The 21,328-nt window shown below is 34.1% G+C and overlaps 1 protein-coding gene across 2 annotated transcripts in view; it reads left to right on the plus strand.

Moving 5' to 3' along the window:
- Arhgap15 (Rho GTPase activating protein 15) overlaps positions 1-21,328 on the plus strand; it is a 591,785-nt gene that overhangs the window by 44,813 nt on the left and 525,644 nt on the right. Inside the window, exon 1 of one of the 2 annotated variants that reach the window (XM_040294270.2) lies at positions 15,916-16,120. The exons of the other annotated variant lie outside the window; for it this stretch is intronic. The gene's annotated coding sequence lies outside the window, so the exon portion shown is untranslated. Of the gene's footprint in view, positions 1-15,915; positions 16,121-21,328 lie in introns of those variants that run through there. 2 annotated transcript variants of the gene reach the window in all.

Genomic DNA, 21,328 nt, shown 5'->3' on the forward strand with positions numbered 1-21,328 from the left:
ATGTATTCAGTCCAGAAAAAGGCACAGGAACTTCTATAGCTATTAAAGATTTTGTTTGCCTTGTGTAACAGAAAATAAACATGGTAGCTTAAATAAATGAGTTTGTGGGGCTGGGGTTGTGGCTCAGTGGTTGAGCACTTGCCTAGCATGGGTAAGTCAATGGGTTCAATCCTAAGCACCACATATAAATAAATAAATTAAAAAAATAAAGGTACATCAACAACTAAAAAATATTTATACGTGCATTTATGTGTTTGTATGTAACAATAGTCTGAAGGTAGACATCTCCCCATCAATTGCAGTGCTTGGCTAAACAAATTATCAAAGACTCCAGACCTTTCTTCTCTCCTTTCATGCACCATCTTTAGAATGTAGATCCTTTCAGATTGCTTAGCTTCTCATGGCCAGCAGATGGCTGCTTTACCTTTAGTATTTCAGCTAACTTCCAAGCAGGAGAGAATATAAGCAAAAGGCAAAAGCATGTTCAAGCTGAACCTGCTCTCTGTTGAACAGTGTCCATGGAAGGCCCATTTAGTGATCTTTACTTAGGTCTTATTGTTCAAGACTGTGTCATGCATTCACAATTATGTTTCAAGGAAAACTGGGAAATTTGTTATTTAATTAGGACACTTTGCTGCTAAAAATAGAAATATTAAATAGAGATATGAGCTAATAAAATCAGAGGTAAATGTTAGAGTGAATTAAGAGTGAAGTGGGAGTGGGGTTATTTCTTAGATCACATGGAGCTTTTTAGTCTACTGTAAGTAATTGAGATTTTATTATCTGATACACAATCAGAGGACATTGAGGTGTTTTAGGCAGATAAGTCTCTCCACCTACAGGAAAACAGTTAGAAAAAGAGAAAATGAGGACACTATGAAAAAGTCTGTCTTTTCTCTGTCCAATAAATCACGGTAGCTTATGCTAGATGACTGAGTGGAGATGAAAGACAAAATAAAGAATACTCTGAATATAGGACTGAAAAGACTTTCAGAAGGACTGGAAATAGGAGGAAAATAAGTGGGTAGACTTTTAGATGTCAAGATGGAGAAACTGGATGCATAATGCCTGTCACTGAGGTGGAAGGACTGATCCTTATAGGGAGTTGGCAAGGTTAAGAGGTTAAGTTGTTAATTTTTTTTTTTGAGAGAGAGAGAGAGAGAGAGAGAGAGAGAGAGAGAGAGAAAATCTTTCTCAATATTTATTTTTCAGTTTTTGGTGGACACAACATCTTTATTTTATTTTTATGTGGTGCTGAGGATCGAACCCAGTGCCCCGTGCATGCCAAGGCGAGCACGCTACCGCTTGAGCCACATCCCCAGCCCCTCAAGTTGTTAATTTTGAGATTTCAGTGATGCATCAAAGTGAAAGTGTCAAAGGGACAATCAGTTATGTGAGTGGGAACTCAGAAGACAGATATGTCTTAGAGATATTATTTTAATATCACCCACCAACTGATGGTACTTAATGCCATAGAAATAGTCAAGATCCCATTGGGACAGTGTATAAATAGAGAACAGGGATTAAGCCTGCTAGGTGGGCTTACAAAGAAGTGAAGGGAGTAACTGTAAAGGAAAGCATGAGCCAGAAAACATCAGTAGATATACTTGAATTTCAAAAAAGAAGAGGTGCCTGACAGAGTTAAAATAATAATAATAATAAATTTGCTTAGGTACCCAAAGATTCCATTTCTTTCAAGGTAAAATACTTAAGAGATAATGAAAATGAAGCAAAATTAGTGGATATAAATGTTGGTATATATGACCTAAGGATAAAATAAAAACAAAGATGTTGTTAATTTCATTTGCAGGTACTTAGGATTTAACTTTTTGTCATATATGAATACGTATGGATATATAAATAATATTTATCTGTATATATTTGTGTGTATGCTTGGCTAAAAATCTGAGCAATTGGAGATTGTTCAATGTTTTAAATGTTACCTTTTCCTCTCCAAATAGAAAAAACTCAAAATTTATTTTTCACTTTTAACTTTCCCATAAAATGTATCAATTCCCATAAAAGGTTCAACAAGCAATCTCTTGTTGCAACATCAGAAGGAATAAGAAAAAGTCAAAATGTCTGGAAAATGATAACTGGTTTCAACATGCAAAATAAGTGTTCAAAGATAGAATCAAAGGGCAAACATCAAGGTGAAGATAAAGAAATAATACTACACACAGATAATAAAGATAACTCTGAAAACAAAACAAAACAAAAACTCTAATTTTATCTTGAGTAAATTAAGTGCTTATTTTTGAACTTTATTTTTCATTTACAGTTTGCCCCAGGATAAAATGATAAGCTCTGTTAATCAGAAAAGGTTAATGTTGTATTATTTCTTTGGTAGATTGATAACAGTCTCTGGACCAAGTTGTTTGTAACTTCTGTCCAAGAGTACTATTGTACCTCATCAACAAAGCATATGAAAATGTCAACTGTATGTTTGATTTAACCCACTTAAACACACAAAAAAATCCCATAAGGAACATTATAAGATAATGGAATGTATAAAATTAATCGCTTTTCAAGAGCTCTTTGCCAGTTTTATTCTCCTTGGTTGAATTCCCTCCACAATTTGGCCCTCAAATATGCCTTCTCTTATTGGAAGCTGTGTTTGTGGCAATGGTACCAATGCCCACTTTGAGTCAACACTGTATTTATCAAACAATTCCCTCTCACCCAAATATTCCCAGTGTAGTCACTGTTAGCAATTCTCCTTTATCTATACTCTCCATTTGTACCTGGTGGATTCTATATTATATTAATTCATAAAATTGGCTCTGCCAGGCTCCCTATGGCTACAATTATTAAAGCTATAACTGAAATGATATCTCTCATATTGATCTTCAAACAGAAGTTCTTGTCCTGAAGCTTTTGTTTCACATTAAGACACTAATGATCACCTCCACCAAATGAGCAGCTTAATAGTCACAAAAAAGCTGAATGAAAAGACTTTGATCACCACCTCTGAGAGTACTGTATTCCAACATCTCTCCAGTCCGTAATTGGCAAACACTGAGCTTTTAATTAGAAAAATAAAGAAACATACAAAATACTTTAAAGAAACTTTATTTTCTAAAGAAATTTTCTCATTTTTAAATATGTTTTTGCAAAGTACTCTTAGCCCTGCTTACTTTCTTTGTTTTCCAGGTTATATTCTGTATGCCTAGAGATTATTTTTATTTTCTGAGTTTTCAACAGTTTCATTGTCTTTCTATAAAACAGAGGTTAGTTTTAAATCTAGTTGAAATGATAGAAATTAGGTAACACTTTAGACTGCCTATTTGATTTATTTGTTAAAAGAATTGGCACAGATTAATCAGTTTAGTCTCCCTTATGTCTGCAGGGACAATGGAACTACTTGATGGTTCTTTCATTTTTACATCTCCTCCTGGAAAAACTAGAATAATGACTTTATAATGAAGTCCTTATACAAATACAATGTATTCTGAAAAAACCCTATATTTTTGTAATTGATCAAGTGGGGAAAAAAATCTCTTTAGGTATTAATTAGACATACTAATGTTATTCACTTCCCTGCGGAAAAAGATACAATACTATGATGACTTTTCATATCCAAATTTTAAATCAACTTCATATTGTATGGTACAAGTTTTCCCTCAGAACCTGCAGATGAAAAATTTCAATGTAGACACTCTGTAGTTGTGAGCTACACATCTATAAAAAGAAAGCCACAGAAGGTTAAAAAATATCAAGTTTGAGTTTTTAAGGGTCATTAGTTCTTTAATGCATCTCAAGGGCTCCTAAACCAATGAACTGAGAGACTTAGGAAGCCTCTAGCCTGACCTGAGTGAAAGAAAAGAGAAAGAGCACAAGTATTAGCATTGTTCAATACTATTAAAATATTCACCAAAGACTAATTTGAGAATGTTATTAACCATGGAGTAAGTTAAGACCCTTCACAGATCAAATACTAAGTTTTGGTATAGGAAACAATTGGCAAAAGTAATTGGTGAGTATTTAGGGAGAAAAGACTGGAGGGAGGAGAGAAGAGTAGGATGGAAAATGGCCTGATAGTCTTTTAAGGACCTGAGTTTGGCAGAGATTCCTGTGATAATGATCTGTTTCTACTTGTGTTTCTTCATTTAGGACACAAATGCAGGAAAGGCTCTTACGTATCCATGATATGGAACAAGCCTTTGCATTGCAGATTAAAGAAAATTAGAGGGATACCAGCCACTTTTGCTCTCAACCCGGATCTTGGGGTGAATAATGCTCTCAAAAGTAATTTTCAGAAGTCCAGATTACTCTTTTACTCTAACTGCTTCTTCCTTGAACTAAGAAATTAGTGCAATATTTTCAGGGAGGACTTTCTAATGACTGCGAACTGCTAGTATCTCTAAGGCTACATATGACTATGATCTTGAAAAGTTACCCTAGTAGCAGATGTCATTCCCACAGAAAGAGGGAGTTAAACCCAAGTTATAGAATCATAAAATATAACAGAAGGTATCTATTAGAATAAAATAACAGTGCAATGTAATGTATTTAGTACCTGAAAGAAATTAATAGTTTAATACAAATGTGTAGGTAGACTAGAAAATAAAATATGTATTTCTGTTCAAAGATATTGTTTTTTAAAGGTTTCTAAAGGTTGATAAATTTCACTGTCAGGCTTGAACACAAATGAATCCTCAGATATTAAAAATTTTTCATGTCACCAAGAGATCATGTGAGAATGATGAACTTATGCTTTTGTCATACAATTGTAAGGATTCACAAATATTATTTTATATTGGTAACAAAATGTTAAGCCAGTGCAGTGGCATACAAGTATAATCCAAGCCACTTGGGAGGCTGAGGCAGGAGGATCAGAAATTCAAAGCCAGTCTCAGCAACTTAGTGAGATGCTGAGTAACTTAGCAAGACCTTGTCTCAAAAAAATAAAAAGGTACATGGATGTGGCTTGGTGGTTAAGCATACCTGGCTTAAAGCCCAGGAACCATAAAAAAATTTAAGTGGGCAATTATATAAGATTTTTTTCTATTATTCATCTATGTGAATAATGTGTGTTTCATCAAAGTTTTAGTAGCAATTTTCAAAAACAATTCAGGAAATTACCAAATGCAGAATAAATCTAATTACTTTGTTAATTTTGGTTATATACCTCATATTATTAAAAGAATGGAATTAATATTCATGTGTGGAAAATAAGCTATTAATAAATCAATCATTACATATTCTAAACAAGTGTGGTCTTTGGGCAATTAGTTAAAATTATTAGATGATAGCAGAGGAGATACCTCCTTTTTACTGTATGCTCTGTAACTTACTTTTAAATAGTAAAAACCAACTGGAAAATAGGAAACCTATAAAAATATCATCTTGTACTTTGTTAGATATCTTTTGGTTAAAAATGTAGTCTCCTGGTTTGAACTACTTCAACTAGAAAAGAACATAATATTGGCTTTCATCTTTGTATTCCATTGCCTATTAATAAAGCATTCTCAAATATTTATGTAAGTTCCAAATCTGCAGTATGGGCAGGAGTCAGTAGGGAAGGTTCATCTCCTTGGCTGGAGAAGTTCAACTTAGGCCTAGTGAATTTCTTCCAAGACATCTCACTCAAAAGGTTGGAAAGTAGATGCTATTGTCCTCTGAAAGCTCAGTAGGGCTGTGGGTTGGGACTAGGTGGCCTGCTTCAGCTTCCTCACAGCACAGGGACTAATTTCAAATAGCTAGTGTCCCATGAGGACCAGATGGAAGCTGTGTCACATGTTATGTAATAGTTTGAGAAGTCTCTCATAGTTTTATGCTTGTCATAGGTCTGCCAGATTTAAAGGAAGAGGACATGGATTCTCAATGGGAAGGGCATTGTGGACACTTTCAAAACCAAAACCTGTCAGTTGAAATTTAGAAATACTCTGGCCTCTAATTCTTTCCTTCATCCTTTTCTAAGTTCTGGTTTCTTTTTCTTCTATTAAAATAGTCTTTCTCCAAATTTAGAAATGCTCTGGCCTCTAATTCTTTCCTTCACCCTTCTCTAAGTTCTGGCTTCTTTTTCTTCTATTAAAATAGTCTTTCTCCATAAATTGGGTAAGATGAGAGCAGTTGGTTCACATGCTAAGAGTGGTATATGAGAGAAAAAAAATAAGGTCCCCTTCCTCATCAGCTAAGCCAGAAGATCTAGGCAAACAAAAAAAATAAGGTAGAGTCCCTGTACTGGCCAGCCTGTACTTTGAAACTCAGCCTATGAACCAATAGCACCACCGCATAAGTCATCAGCATGTATTAAGAAACAAAAAATACCAGTAGCTCGGGAGGCTGAAGCAGGAGAATTGTGAGTTCAAAGCCAGCCTCAGCAAAAGGAAGGTACTAAGCAACTTAGTGAGACCCTGTCTCTAAATAAAATACAAAATAGAATAGGAGATGTGGCTCAATGGCCAAGTGCCACTGAGTTCAATCCCCAGTACCCTCCACAAAAGAAGCAAAAATATCTAACTTCTAGTCTACCTACTCATTTGTAACACCATGTCCTCAAAATTAAAAATCTAGATATAGCTTATCTATATCTAATAAAACATATAATATATACTGTTTTTCTACACCAGGCATTTCCTTAAAGAATGTGTGTATGTGTGTGTATGTGTGTGTTTATTAGAAAGAGTGGGGGAGAGAGAGAGGAGGGGAAGGGAGGGGAAGGGAGGGAAGAGAAGAGAAGAGAAGAGAAGAGAGGAGAGGAGAGTGGATGAGAGGGAGGAAAATATTAGGTTATTGCAGAATCAACTTGACATCTTCCATAGGATTTCATGAAATTTATAGGATACTCTACTAGCTGCCAAGGATGGGGTCTCAATTTTAAGAAATTAAATCAATACTTCTGGGGATTTAGTTCAGGAGAGAGAGAGCGCGTGGAGGGGAAGAAGAATGAGAAGAGTGGGGAGGAGGAGAAAAGGAAGAAGAAGAAAGGGAGGGAGGGAGAAAGAAAGGAAGATCCAATCAAACAACTGGTAGGTAAAGAACAGGAAGGAATTTTCAGATTTTGACCTGGCACTTAGCTGTAACCAGGTCAGGTGTTTTATTGACTGAGTCTTAGGAGGTTCCATGTACCTTCATCCTCCTAAGACAGTGGAAGAGCAGGGACTAAACTAATCCTTGCTCCTGTTCAGTAGTTCTAGAGCTAAATTAAGCCCAACAGAACAGGTCTTCAGAGTTGAAGATAGCAAATACAGGAGAAAGCTAGTGGGATTGTTAGCCAATATCAAGCATTGTCATTTATTCATAATAAATAGATTGCTTACTCATAATTAAAGACTTCTTATTATCAGCCTGAAGAGTCCATGCTATTGGAAGTAGAGGGATTTAAGCCATGTTTCTTCTGTATAAAAGAATAATGATCAGTGAGAAAAATGGAAACTACTTCAGTAAGCAACATCAAAAACAGCTATTTTTCTTAGCACTCATATGCTTACTATAAACATACCTTTGTAAACAATCTCAAGTACATAAATCAAGAGTAGCACACGAAGGGGAAAAAGTGTGAGAAGAGAACACCGGACTTAAAACTCTAAAAATCTTGAGTGTCCAGAGATTTCTTTGTTTTGAATTGTCTTTTTTTCCTTCATTTTAAAAGTCAAAGGTGAAATGCTGTCATGTTACAAGTTTGTTTACTGGAAGTAAACTGGACCAAAAGAAAAGGCATTTTCCTTAAATTGAAGTTTAAAGTTGGACCCACATAAAAAGACAGTCTTTATAAATCATCATGTTGGCATGGCAGAGTAAAAGACAGGAATACAAAATTAGGGACTCTAGAAGTTTCTATGCTGTGATTGCCCTTACTCTTCACAGCTCGTCTTTCTCTTTGACTATAGCCCAGGGCAGTTGACTCAGCTGGGGAGGTCAGCATCCCAGCAGCCCCAGTCTCAGGAAGAAAGGACAGTAACATGTAACCTGAAATGACACAGCCGCTGATGCAGCTTGTTGCTCTGCTTGCTTACATTTTGAAGTATATCATGTGAGCTGAATTGCAAAGAATAGCATTGGACAGGGTGAAGGGTTGCTTACACTAAAGAGAAGGCAAGATTCTTGGTGAGGCAAAAGTCTGAAGGACAAGTGCCTTCAGCGTCAACGGAAAGTCTTACTGTATAAGAGTAACCTCAGAAAAATTGGACAGCACTGCATGGCCCATAGAGGGATAACAAACTGGATGATCTGATTTAGTTGTGCTGCTATCTAACTGGCTTACTTGGGAATTATTTTTGATGACATTGATTTGAATAAGGCAGGACTATTTTCCTTATCTACATTTCCATTGCTATGGTAGCTATATGTTTTGGGTTATAACAGCCCAATGAAAACAAGAAGCAGCTTCTACTCACAGTGACCTTCCTGTACTTTGAAACTCAGTGTCACAATGGGGAAACATAGTGTCACAATGGGGCTAGATAACTGGCTAATATTGCCTTAGTTAATATCTTTGAGATGTAGTTTAGAAATTAATGATACCTATATAAAAGGCTGATTTTTCCCATCAAATGATAACGTGGGTATATCTAAGAAAGAAATATTATTTATTGTAACAGTAATCGTGCCTGACCTATACAGTAACCAGGGTAGTGCTTTGTCCCATATAAGTCATTCAAGAATATTCATTTAAACTGTAGCTCAATTTCCTCACTGTCCAAATAGATGTAGTAATTTCTTTTATATCATAAAGTACTGCTGCTTTTTATGAAGTGGATTATATATACTATTAAACCACTTTAAGAAATAAAATAGTCTTATTCATACCTTCATATTTAACTTGAACATTTATCCCATAACTTATACACCAAATGCTCTGCTGGTCTTTCTGATTACTAGGATAAAAAGGATGGACATGGTCTCTAACTTAAAAGAAAAATAAATATCTTTTCTTTTAAGCTTACCTTATCCCTGCTGAAGTTTTCATTGCCCTGTCACTTTTAACTACTAACACATAAATTGAAGCTCATGTACTTTGAACTTTTTCTCTGTTTTTCCTTGCTTCAAACACTTTGTTCTCTCATTGGCTTTTAGTCTAGGATCAGAGTGGGAGCAGCCATAATTATTTGGGAGTTTGTTATCAAAGTGCAGCCACCACTAAGAGTCTATAATATCCTCTAGGAGCACACCCAATCTTTAAAATCACTGCATTGTGATCACCTGTCATTTATAGGTGTGTTTCCTCTCATGTATGATTGGGGTCCAAACAAAGTTGAAATCAGTCCTTTAGAAATATCTCATTTTGTGGTAGAATAAATTTCACCTTCTCTGCCATGTATCATACCCTCCCATTGTTAATTGCTATTGTAGGAAGTTTATTTATCCTTTGTCAGTATCATCAGAAGGACCTCATAAATCATGTAGAAACAGTTTTTCTTAAGCTGAAAATTTAAATGACATTTTATAGCATGCAAAGTAAGTATTCTAGGCTAAGTTTACCAGGAAGTTATGAAATATATATGTTTAAATTTTCCAATCCCAAATTCATTACCTTCACCAAGTTCTGCCAGCCCTCATTTTATACCTTTCCTTCTTTAATCTCAGACCCCAAATTATCTTCTCCATAACTGCCTGCAACATGTCCTATTTCTTCAGGAAAAAAATACCACACTCTCATACAGAATACTTCGTAAATAATCCTTACATTTCTCCTAGAACTTTGCCATAAAAGCTTTGGTTGAGCTCATGGCCAACATTTCAAAAATAATTCTCAACTTTCTCTTTTTTATTGCTGCTGAGCTGGGTGCGTCTTTCACTGTGGACAGATGAGGAAAATCAAATCAGTGATAAAGCCACAAATTACCAGAGAAATTGGAGTATATGAAATAGGAACAAAATCATATTTTCATTGTTTGTGATTAAAATATAGGAACGCTATTTAAATCATATCTATTTACAAACATAAAAATTTCTGTTCCTTGTGTTGTGAAAAAAATTAATTTTGAAAAGTAATTCTGTTTAAGTTTGCTATTTTAAGAATTATCCAATTTTGATTTTAAGAGTATATTATAAAATTTGCTTATATAATAAAAACTTTTTAAACACAAGACCTAAGTCATTGGCTCCTAGATTTGTTTTCCACCTGTTTGTATCCTGTAATATGTTACTCATTCCTTAGTTTTAATTGCCACTTATTGCAATCCCTGTCCTCAAATCAATATAATGACCATTCTAAGTTACTGATTTTCAAAAATTTTCCCACATGGTCCTATATTTTATCAGCCTTCACATTTCCCTTAAAATATCTCCTAAATGAACCACAGAAGATTTCCCCCTAAATGCCCAGGATCACAATTTGGGAATCATTACTCTATGTGTCTGATTTCTCCCCAAACACTTTGATCATTTAAAAATGATAGCCCTTGCAGACAACACTAATGAGCTAACTTGTGCATTGTGGTTTTTACACAATGGAGGATTAAAAAAAAAATAGGCTCGGAATTAGACTCTCTTTTTAGTCATCCAAAGGGAGCATTAGAGAGATTTTTTAAATTTTTTTAAAAAAATTAATGCTATTTTGGCAGCTTCCCTTGATTTGGAAATGAAAAGGTTTTAAGTAGTTGACTAGTGAAAGGGTTTTTTCTTTTTATTCCTAGATTTCTGTAAAGGTAGAAACATAATCTGTAGATTTTTAGAGAGTCAGGGAGCTAATGGCTCCTAAACCACAAATAAAGGATAAAAAGTATTCCCAAATCCATTCCTCTTAATGTCCAGAAAGATAAACATCTGGTTAAAAAATAACATGGATTTTATTTTCCAGATTCAGCGCTAAATGTAAACATAAGCATTTTGTTCCTTAGTTATGTCATACTTATAGCTGTGCTTATTATTTTTTTTATTCAACTTGTATTGAGGCATGTGATAGAGAAGCTGGACTCTTAATGAAGATTGGTTGCTGAGACAATTCACATTTGTAATCAGTATTTACTTTTATCAAAGTTATCTATAAAGTTATGATAGGAGTCTAGAAAACTTTTGATTAAACACCTTCCCATCCTTCAATACCACTTCCTATAGACAAAAATCTTCAAAAGCTATAGTGGTTTATTGTTGTTCTTTTTACACTGTCCTTCATTTTTTAAATGCTGTTTTTTCCTAGTTTATTTATTTTAAGTATTATGTATCGACTTTCTGCTATGAAGGTTTAATATCAGCTCTTACACTCCATACTTCTTTCCTTTCTCTCTGTTGTTTCATTATATCAAAATTTTTTGTTTCAATTACTCATAGACATTATTATAACTCTAAATATTTATAGCCAAGCCAAAAATATAGTCTTATTTCCTTTTGTATTCCCTTTTCTTTCATAGATTTGATGATTACCTTTAGTCTTAAATTTACTTATATTTTGTTACACATATAGTAAAATTTTTCCACAGATGCCAGAAAGTTTTTCAAATCACTCTCTCTTTATTCCCTAACATTGAAACATTAAATAACATATAATTTTCTTTATTTTAAAAATCTTCCTCCTATTGCTGTCTATCATCTCATTTTGATTTGGGTTAAAGTTTCCATTGGCCTGACACACAGCTATAATCCTGAAATTTCTTTTGCCATTTTGCCATGTTTCTGTTCCTAATTTCTGATGTTTTCTTTTCCTTAGCGAAATCCTTAATTTTGTTAGGGGTCTTGGTAGTTTTTGTTAAAATTTACTCTCATCCATTTAAAAAATCTCATTTTCCTATTAGGTAGATTTTGAACTTCCTTTTTTTCTCCTGTTTTTGTGAATCCTATATATCGTTTGTGTTTTAAAAATACTAATAGTTTTATTTTTGTTGTTATTTGTGCTTACTTTGGATCAATTTATATGTGTGCTTATTTAAAATTCTTATTCCATTTCACAATTTTCCCTAAAAATGGTAAACTTCAAAAAAGCAGAAGTCATTTTATTTAGCACTTAGAGCATCACTAGTGCTCAGTGAATATCTAACTACTAATGAGTAATTAAGTAGTGTCTAGTAACTCAGGACAGTCTGCTATTTTTTTTCAAGAGGCACTGAAATGCTGTTTGGAATCTCTATGCTTGGAGCAGGGACACTGGCCTTGTTGACAGACATGCTTCTCTATAGAATGATCATGTGATGAAGCCATTTTATTCTGGAAAAATATCTGAAGTTCAGTATCTGCAGGAGTTTGGACCCATTCATTCTGTTACAGAAGACTGCTCCAGTCTTCTAGATGAAGGGATATAGTTTTGCCTTTGGCATTAATGGGGAAAAGATTGAGAATTTGGGATAAGTGTTCCATTGCTTGTTAGGAACCCTTTAATCTGTGCAGCCCCACGCTCATCTCTTCCCTCTGAGTGCCAAATGATCTTGAATTTAGATTCAGTAATTTCCTGATTTAATATTGCTCATGAAGCTCTATCCCTGTCACTAGACTGTGATGGGGGAGTATGTCAGGGAGTCTAGCCTTTCTGAATGGGAGTTGTTATAGGCAATCTGGATCATGCCCTCCATGGTACTAGGTTCTACTGAGTGACAAATTTCTTAGAAGTTCTGAGGGAAAAGGAGACTTGATATTTTTTATCATTAATACTCCCTTTCCCCACAACTTCAAATTCAGGGATAACTCTCTTTATTTTATTAAATAAATATAAAGATTTTTGTCTACTTGTTTCCTTTCTTTTTTTTCCCCAGAAATATCAACTTTTGCTGATAGTTTTACTTTCTGTTATTTTGTAAAGATAACATTTTTATTTTTTCTTTTACTCTGACTTTAATTGGATTTTAATAGTTATAAAAGGTTAAGATGTATGGTCAACCTATAACTTTTGACTAGAAATCATTACTTCAGCTGGTATAATTTCTAGAATAGATAGAGAACTGACAGTAATTTTCCAGTACCAGGATTCACCAAATTAAAATTTATTATATTATTTTTTGAGGAATGGAACACTATGTTAAGAACTGTAAATTTAAAGAGGAGTCAAATATGGTTTCTACTCTTCAGAGTCATTTGATTGAACATTTACTTTTCTTCATTTTCAATAACATTGTTATTTGTGATTCTTGCAGTTCTATTAATGGATATGATGGTCAAATATACATACATTTAATACATAAGTCTTCCTGATTTCTACAGGATTGGTATTATTATTTCATCTTATAATATTCTAGATGGCAGTAATGATGTCACAACTGAAATATAATAAAAAATAGAAAATGGGCACAAGATTAATTATAAAATAATTATGTGGAAGTGTAAGTGATATTATTCCATATCTCTGTCTTCAAATAAGTTAACTTGTTGGTTAGTCAACAAGTATTTGTTGAACGTCTATAATGAGAGGCAATAGATTGAGCATTTTAAAACTTTGAAGTCAGAATGCATGTGTCTTTGTGTTATATGAGTCTGAACTACACAACTTCTGACTAACTTAGTGATCTTTTCCCGCTTGCCTTAGATCTATAATCTATGTAATAATAATGACTACCTCATACCACAGACAGGACACAGAACGTGTTAACACCACTGACTCTAGAACAAAATTACCTATGTTTGAATCCTGCTTCTATTACTTTCTGTCTGATTTCAGACAAGCTCAACTTCTTTCAAAACTGGAATTAGGTGATTTAGATAACTAGGCTTTTGTCTTAAATCTTATGAAAGAATAAAATCTAGTTTTGGATGATAAGACTTTGGGCTCTGAGCCAAGTTATCTGATAGGTCAATATTCTTGGGAATCATGAAAGGGCTGATGGCTGCAGTTCATTGAGGGTCAATGGTGAGTTTAAGGTAGGTGTGATTCTAAGATGAGGCCCAAATTCCCACCTCCTGGTATACATGCATGGTACAACAACATCTTCTTGTATATTTAAATATTTTTTCTAATAAAATGCTTTTAAAGTGTCTTAGAAGGAAATGGTTGAAGTTTCTTCAAGGAAGGAAATAAATTGTCTGAAAAGAGTTTGTGGAAATATGGAATAATTTCCTAATGACATTGGCTTTATGTTAATTACTCCTTTACTAGATTTTATTTGCCCATTTATTAAGGAATGAGGCAGATGATATATAATAAATGAGGCAATGATATATGATAATCAGGATTTAAGTTTTAAGAACTATAAATTTAAAGAGGAGTCAAATATGGTTTCTACTTCTACTCTTCAGAGTTATTTGATTTGACATTCGCTTTTCTTCATTTACAATAACATTGTTATTTGTGATTCTTGCAGTTCTATCATTGAGGTGTGACACATTATGAGAGAAATGAATTAGAGAACTCTGATAGTTAACTCATAGCCTAGTAAGCAGATTAAGGAGTTTTGGATGACTGTACCCATTCTCTTTTCTATTTTCCCCAACAACTCCTTAGATAATTTCAAATTCAAAGTAATTCAAATATTATTCACATAACATTTTTTTAAGCTATACCACTAACTCTTTCTTTGACTAGCTCTCTTTTAAGAATACATCTAAGCAATTGGTGCTAACCTGAAGGTCAATCAGATAGACAGGATGAGGGACCCATTCTTTTTCATTCTTTTTCTTCTTCTTCTGCTTTATTTTTTTAATGGAAAATATGCTGCCTTTTAGGATTTCTTCTTGGACAGAAAAAATGGCAGATTTTCTCTTATAAACCGTATGTTCTTACATTTCTGATATCTGGAATCAGCAGCTTGCCAGAAACATTCCCAAATGCCAGACTACCCCATAAAGGTGTCCAAAGAAGTCTGTTCTGATTACTGAAGATGTTGAACTAGTCTTGACTTCAAACAGTAGATATTTCCACACTTTAGTGGTATATGACAGCTCTATTCATTCCACAATGTCAAATTCTTTGGTTTTGGCCATTGGGTATTTATGCATTTCTGGCTAGGGAAGCAGAGAAGCCTAATTTGATTCTGGAGCCAAAAGTTTTTAGGCCCTGTTCCTTTGGAACTTGGACTGGAGGATTTTGGCACTCTGTAAAGACTAGGACAGATCAAGTAGTCACACATAACTAACTGACTCAACGGAGCATATTCAGAGAGAAAGATCATGCCTACACATTGTATAACCATTCTCCAAGGCGGACTGACAACACCCTGAATTCAATCACCCTTAAATAAACACACAAGGAAAGTGGGTTTTAACATACCTTCCGGCACTGCTCTCCAATGCTGCCTGATTGGTTTTAGTGCCATAGGCCAGGCTGCAGATGCAGCCATTACTGTTGTTCTTACTTATGTCTGTCTGCTGTCTGCTAACAAGCATTCATATGCTTTGGATCATTAAAGTCACAACCTCCTATGCCAATCTATTCCTCTCCACGGGTTTGCTGCAGAATAGAAAGAGAGATGCTATTTCTGTTTCTGTTTCTTTCCATTAGGACCTCCGGTCAGGGTTATTGCTGAGGTCTGAATATCATAGCTTGCACCTTTGCCCCCATTGAACATATAAATTGTGTTCCCATTAAGCTTGTTCTATTTTCTGATTTATTTTGTTTGCTGTTGTGTGAGCCTTTTCAATGCAAGGCAAGTGATTTGTGCTGTAACTGCAACAGACAAAGGTGCTGTAACTTAAGCTATTTCCTGGTATCACTGCTATCTGTGAGCCTGCTATACTTTCGCTCATGGTAAATGTCTTCTGACAGACTCCAGGTGGTCGGAATTTTCACAATCCAACCCGTTTCAGTGTTAGAACTTGTCATTTGGAGCTCTGTGAATTGTTCCCTTTCATCTTCCTGTTGGTGGCAGGTTGAGTACACTCGTACATCTACCTGTACACGGCCACATATGTCCACGGGTATAATCAAAGGTGGAGAAACACAAGTTTCTCTTTCAGGGAAGGCACAGAGGACAGATATTGCACAGAGAGTGAAAGAAAAAAAATTGTCACTTGTAGTATTATGCAGGCTGCCCATCTAAACCCATCATTGCCTGGCACCTACACACTAAGGGCAAGGATCCAGCCAACTTGTGAGTGGGCACCATGCCATTGGAGCAGATGGGCATGGAAGTCGGCAGCCAGTAGACCATGTATGTGCATCAACGGTGGGTGTTGAGGGCACGATTCCCAGGGGAGAATGTCCTAACAGCTGTCTGGCCTGAGCCAACATACTTACGACCAAGGAAAAGTGCCATCCTTCAATCCTGCTGAGTCGGATTAACCTTCAGAACTAAATCTGCTTTTTCGGCAGCAGAAGGTGAGTTTGGGGTCCCTGAAAACCTCAAATAATAAGTAAAGGAAGGAAACCAGAAAGATACAGTTATTAGATATTGACTAAATGCACTGAGGGCATTCAATGTGCTTATTTTAAGTATTTGGCAAAAGTCTGTTAATTCTTGAAAGTGTGTCATAGTTTTAGATGCTTTGCCTCTTGCAATACTTTGAAAATGACCTTTTAGCACAGACAGACCATTTTCAGTGAGCATTTTTCTACCTTTGAATTAAGAAATAAAGCTGCCTGGAAAAAAAAGTGTCAGTAGACTGTAGAAAGCAGACTGTGGGCAGATATCTTTGTCAAATTTTGCATAGCATGGATTAAACTTAATATACATTGGATCACAGTTTTCCAAAAAAAGAATTCCTTCTTCACTGATTGAACATACACTTGCAGTAAGGAGAGAACTTGGTATTTCAAACTAAACCCTCTGGGCAATGAAAGAAAAAAAATTATTTGAGACTGAAAACAAAGCCTGATTCTAATTTGTTAAGAATTTCATATAGTTAAACATTGTGAAATTAGATATAGGCTGTTTCTGTCAGACATAGCCAAATGGTGACATGACAGTGATTCATTTTATTTGGTTAAAATTAGCAGAACATTTTGATAATTTGACTATCAATAATTGTTTATATTTTTCTATTTTGCATTGTTACGAGGTACTCATGAGCTAGTTTACTTGGTATTATTTTCCCATGTCTTAAAATGTTTTATTTAAAAGTTAACATCTGACTTGCAGTTGTGGACAAAATTTCAGTTTAGCTCAAGTGTTCTAGATTACTCATCCATAGTTTCATAATCTGCTCTCTGAACTATTTATTTTTGTTTTTATCAACAAAGAAAAGATCTCTACTTTACGGAATGAAAACGATGAGTAAGTTATTTTCTTTTCTGATGGTAGAAATCATATCTGTGATTTGAAGAAATAATATAATATCTTAGATCTAATACTGTTAGTAGTATTATGAGTAGAATTAAATATTTATGTGTCTATTTTGAACATCATTCCTCGATAAATTTGTTTAGTATTTCATGGCTAAAGATAAAGAATCAAGCCAGGCGTGGTGGCACACGCATGTAATCCCAATGGCTTGGGAGGCTGAGGCAGGAGTATTGCAAGTTCAAAGCCAGCTTCATTAATTTACTGAGTCCCTAACCAACTTAAGGAGACCCATGTCAAAATAAAAAATAAAAATAAAAATAAAGGACCAAGGGCTAGAAATGTGAGTAAGTGGTTATGCGCCCCTGGGTTTAATTCTGATACAAAAAAAAAAAATGTGGAATCAACCAAGATATCCATCAATGGATAAAGAAATTATGGTAAATATACACTGGAATATCATTTAAACATAAGGAAGGAAGAAATCATGTCATTGATGGAAGTGTGGATGAAAGGGGAGGACATAAAGTAAGTAAAATAAGTTAGGCATAGAAAAACAAATATTGCATGTTCTCATTTATATGTTGCTATGATTTGAACTTAGGTAGTGGGCCCCAAAGACCTGTTAGGGCTTGTTCCTCAGTATGTGCTATTAGAGGGTACTATGGACCTGTAGGAAGAGAAATCCTATGAGCAGTCTTTAGGTCATTAGGAACATGCCTCTGACAGGGATTGTGGGGCACTGGCCTGTCTTCTTTCCCTCTTTTGCTTACTGGCTGATGAGGTGAACAGGGTTTTCTATCATGTGCTTCCTCCATGTTGTACTACTGCTTCACCACAGACCTAAACCAATGGAATCATTTGATCAAGGACTGAAACCTTCAAAATTGTTATCCTAAGTGAACATTTTCTCTTTATAAGCTAATTATCTCAAGTATTTCCTTATAGTGGTCAAAATCTTACTAATACATTTGTGAAATCTAAAAAGTTGATTTCATAGAAGTAAAAAGTAGAATAGTGGTTGCCAGAGCTTGGGAAGGGTAAAAAGTAATGGGAGGAGGTGATGAAGTGATGATAGTTAATAGGAACATAGATGTAGTTGAATAGGATTTTCATCTAATGTTCTATAGCATAGCAAGATAGCTATGATTGATAACAATTAAATGTTTATCTCTAAATAGCTTAATATAAAGTATTTTGAGTGTTCTTAACACAGTAACATGATAAATATTTAAGTTGATGAATGTTAATTGCCCTCATCTGATTATTTTACATTGTATACCTATATTGACCTATCACACTGTACTTCATAAAAATGTACTGTTTTTGTGTATCAATTTTTTTAAAATTAGGAATACATGAGGTAAAATAATATATATGAAATATATATTGAATATGAAATTCTTGACTAAATATAGGTGATTCTAGAAGGAAAAAACAAACTAAAATTTAAGGCAATATATAAATGTACTTTATATGAAAGAAATGTAGAAAACTATATTATTCAGATGCCTCTACATTTCTCAATTTTGATGGTTCTCATCTGAAGAGCCTTTTTGAAAATTAAAGTTGTGGTATGTCCAGGTTTCATATGAATGGCACCTCTCAGTTTTAGAAAATTCTTGGAGATTAACTTATACTGAAAGTAACTGACAAAGATATAACCAGACTAAAGGAAATAATGTTCATCAAAAACAAGCAAATGTACATACCATATACAATGAATTTTTATTTAAATAGGAAAATCATGAGACAGTCTGATTTTTCTCTTGGAGAAATATATGCATTTGGGATGAAATAAAGCAAGGAAATAATTCCAAGCAGTTAGAAAGGATAAGAAATACTAAGTGCTTCCCTTTGGCTCTCTGGGAGATAGAAAAAATGTGGTGAGGCTGAGTCAGACTCACTGGACTCACCCCAGGCTGTGAGTCTCTAGAGTACTGCTGGTGACACAGATGCTTAGCAGAGCATTCAACAGATTTCTAGTATGCTGATAAACTTTAATGTTTCCTCAAGAAGCTTTTTGGATTGTTCGTTTTCATTTTCTGCAAGGCATAAAAGACATAATAAATAGTTTCAGGTATATGACTGACAATAGGAGGGAAGAATGTATAAATGTTAAACAATTTATTTGTTATACACTAAAAAGTTGCAAAATAGAGGAGTTTAGATTTCTCCAGTTTATGTCATTGCCTCCATAAGACTATGATAAGATAAATTTAAAGTAGTGTTAGAATAATTGTGAACCTGGATGAATTTTGCACATCTACATATAGTTAAAATTAGAAGATGAAATGCATGATAAGGTAAAGTCCTCCAATCTCTTAACTTTCCTTTCCTTCTGAAAAGCTGTTATCTACCACATACATATGGTTTAAAAATGTAGCCATCATTTGGATTGATGTTTATTATTTCTAAACAACTAAATGATTGTGAGTAAAAGAAATATTGGCCACATCTCCACATTCCAAAATGAAATAAAATAAAGCATCACTAACTTTCCTTAATTTCTGATTGTGATAGCTTTAAGAAATAGAATTTGGCAAAACAAATGAAAATCTGAATATAAGAATTGGGATACACCAAAAAAACTTTGAGAAACTGTGAAGATAAAAACTAAACTTAACCACAGATTTATTTCTGTTTTTCATCCAAGTATCCAGGGAGTTTGCTAATGGGAGGTATGCCTCAGAAAATGTACACGTCTGTGAAAATGTTGGAACAAACCAATGCTTTCCTTCAAGTGATTTCATTTCAATTCTAAGCCACAAGATATAAACTTTCATCAAAAATGCTAATCTATTTAAAATCAGAGTTATGTGGAATGTTTCATGTTTATATATAACTTTCATAGTAGACCCTCCTACACAAGGAAAATAATATGTTTAAATTCTGTTATTTTTACAATATGTAATATATCACATACTAATCCCACCCATCAGTGTCATATTCTTTAAATAGATAAAGATGATAAAGGAATGAAAGAAAAGATGACGACAATTTGAAAAATTGACTTTTAATTCCTCTTTTTGGAGGAAAAGATATCTGAAAAACTTAGTTATGATGCCTATTCTAATAAGAACAAACATGGATTTAAAGTAAAATGTGCATTATGCATGCTGAATACCTTATTTTTCCACTTTAGTTTGCACAATTATAAAAGTAAAGAACCTGGGAACATGCAGAGCAGGAGTTTAAGAGGAGGGTGATGGGTGGTTGTAAGGAAAGAAAATACAGATTTGACATAAAATTTTTAAGTCATATAGATCAATCTGATATTGGGTTCAAGGGAATCATGTCAGAGCACATTTATATTTCAAACTTTTTCAATGGTACATTCCTATTTACAGGATATGGTGATTCAGTAGGAAGATGGCATCACCGAGAAAAAGGATTGCTCACACACCAACACAGATGAGTTCTGACATGACATTATCTTTCTTTCTCAGTGAGGGTCATATGTTTATCATCAAAGCTTAGTTACTTAAGATGCAGAAGGTGGTGACAGGAAAACAGCTTAGGACATAAACATGTCACCTCAAAAGAAACTCTTAAGTGATGTTCTCAATAAATAGGCTAGACAAACTTTGAATTGTCAAGCTCTCTTTGTGCTAGAAAATTGTAAATAAATATAGAGGTTCATGATATTGAACCTCTACATGATATCAAAGCCAACATTTCATAATTTACAAGGATTGTAAATCTAGCAAACAGAATGAGGCTATGAACACTTAAATATGTGATAGACATCCATTCACGTGCATCTATGTTTACAGGGAGGATCTCTATACTATTTAAGAACATTTGGAAACCAAAAAAGAAAGAATTTATGCATAAAAACAATACTTTAAGGCTTCCCAGTATTTCCCAGAATAAATACTTTTGTGATTGAGAAATTAATTTATTAAAATAAAGTTGGATCAACTTACTGCTAATATTAATGTTGCTATCTAGTTTTCAAACTTCAATAATTATTTAACATTTCCATCCAAAGTAAGAAGGACTTAGTGCACTGTGGCCAGATTCTAAAATTTATCTTGAAGCAATTTATAGAAGAAAATTAGTTATCGGATACAATTAATATAAAAATATACATTTTCCCTATCAGATACGTTTAAAAGTTTTAAAATTCTTGAAAAAGAATAGCAAAGTCTAAATTGAATTATGCTTTTTGCCATGATAATAGTAGAGATATTTGATACCATAAGCAAGTATATTTTGAATATCTACTACTAGAAATTACTGACATATGAGTATGCTCTGGCTGAACAGGAATGGATCAAAAGAACATCTTTTATTGCAGTATT

Source organism: Ictidomys tridecemlineatus, chromosome 7 (assembly GCF_052094955.1).
Source record: "Ictidomys tridecemlineatus isolate mIctTri1 chromosome 7, mIctTri1.hap1, whole genome shotgun sequence".
NCBI classification, from domain to species: Eukaryota; Metazoa; Chordata; class Mammalia; order Rodentia; family Sciuridae; genus Ictidomys; species Ictidomys tridecemlineatus.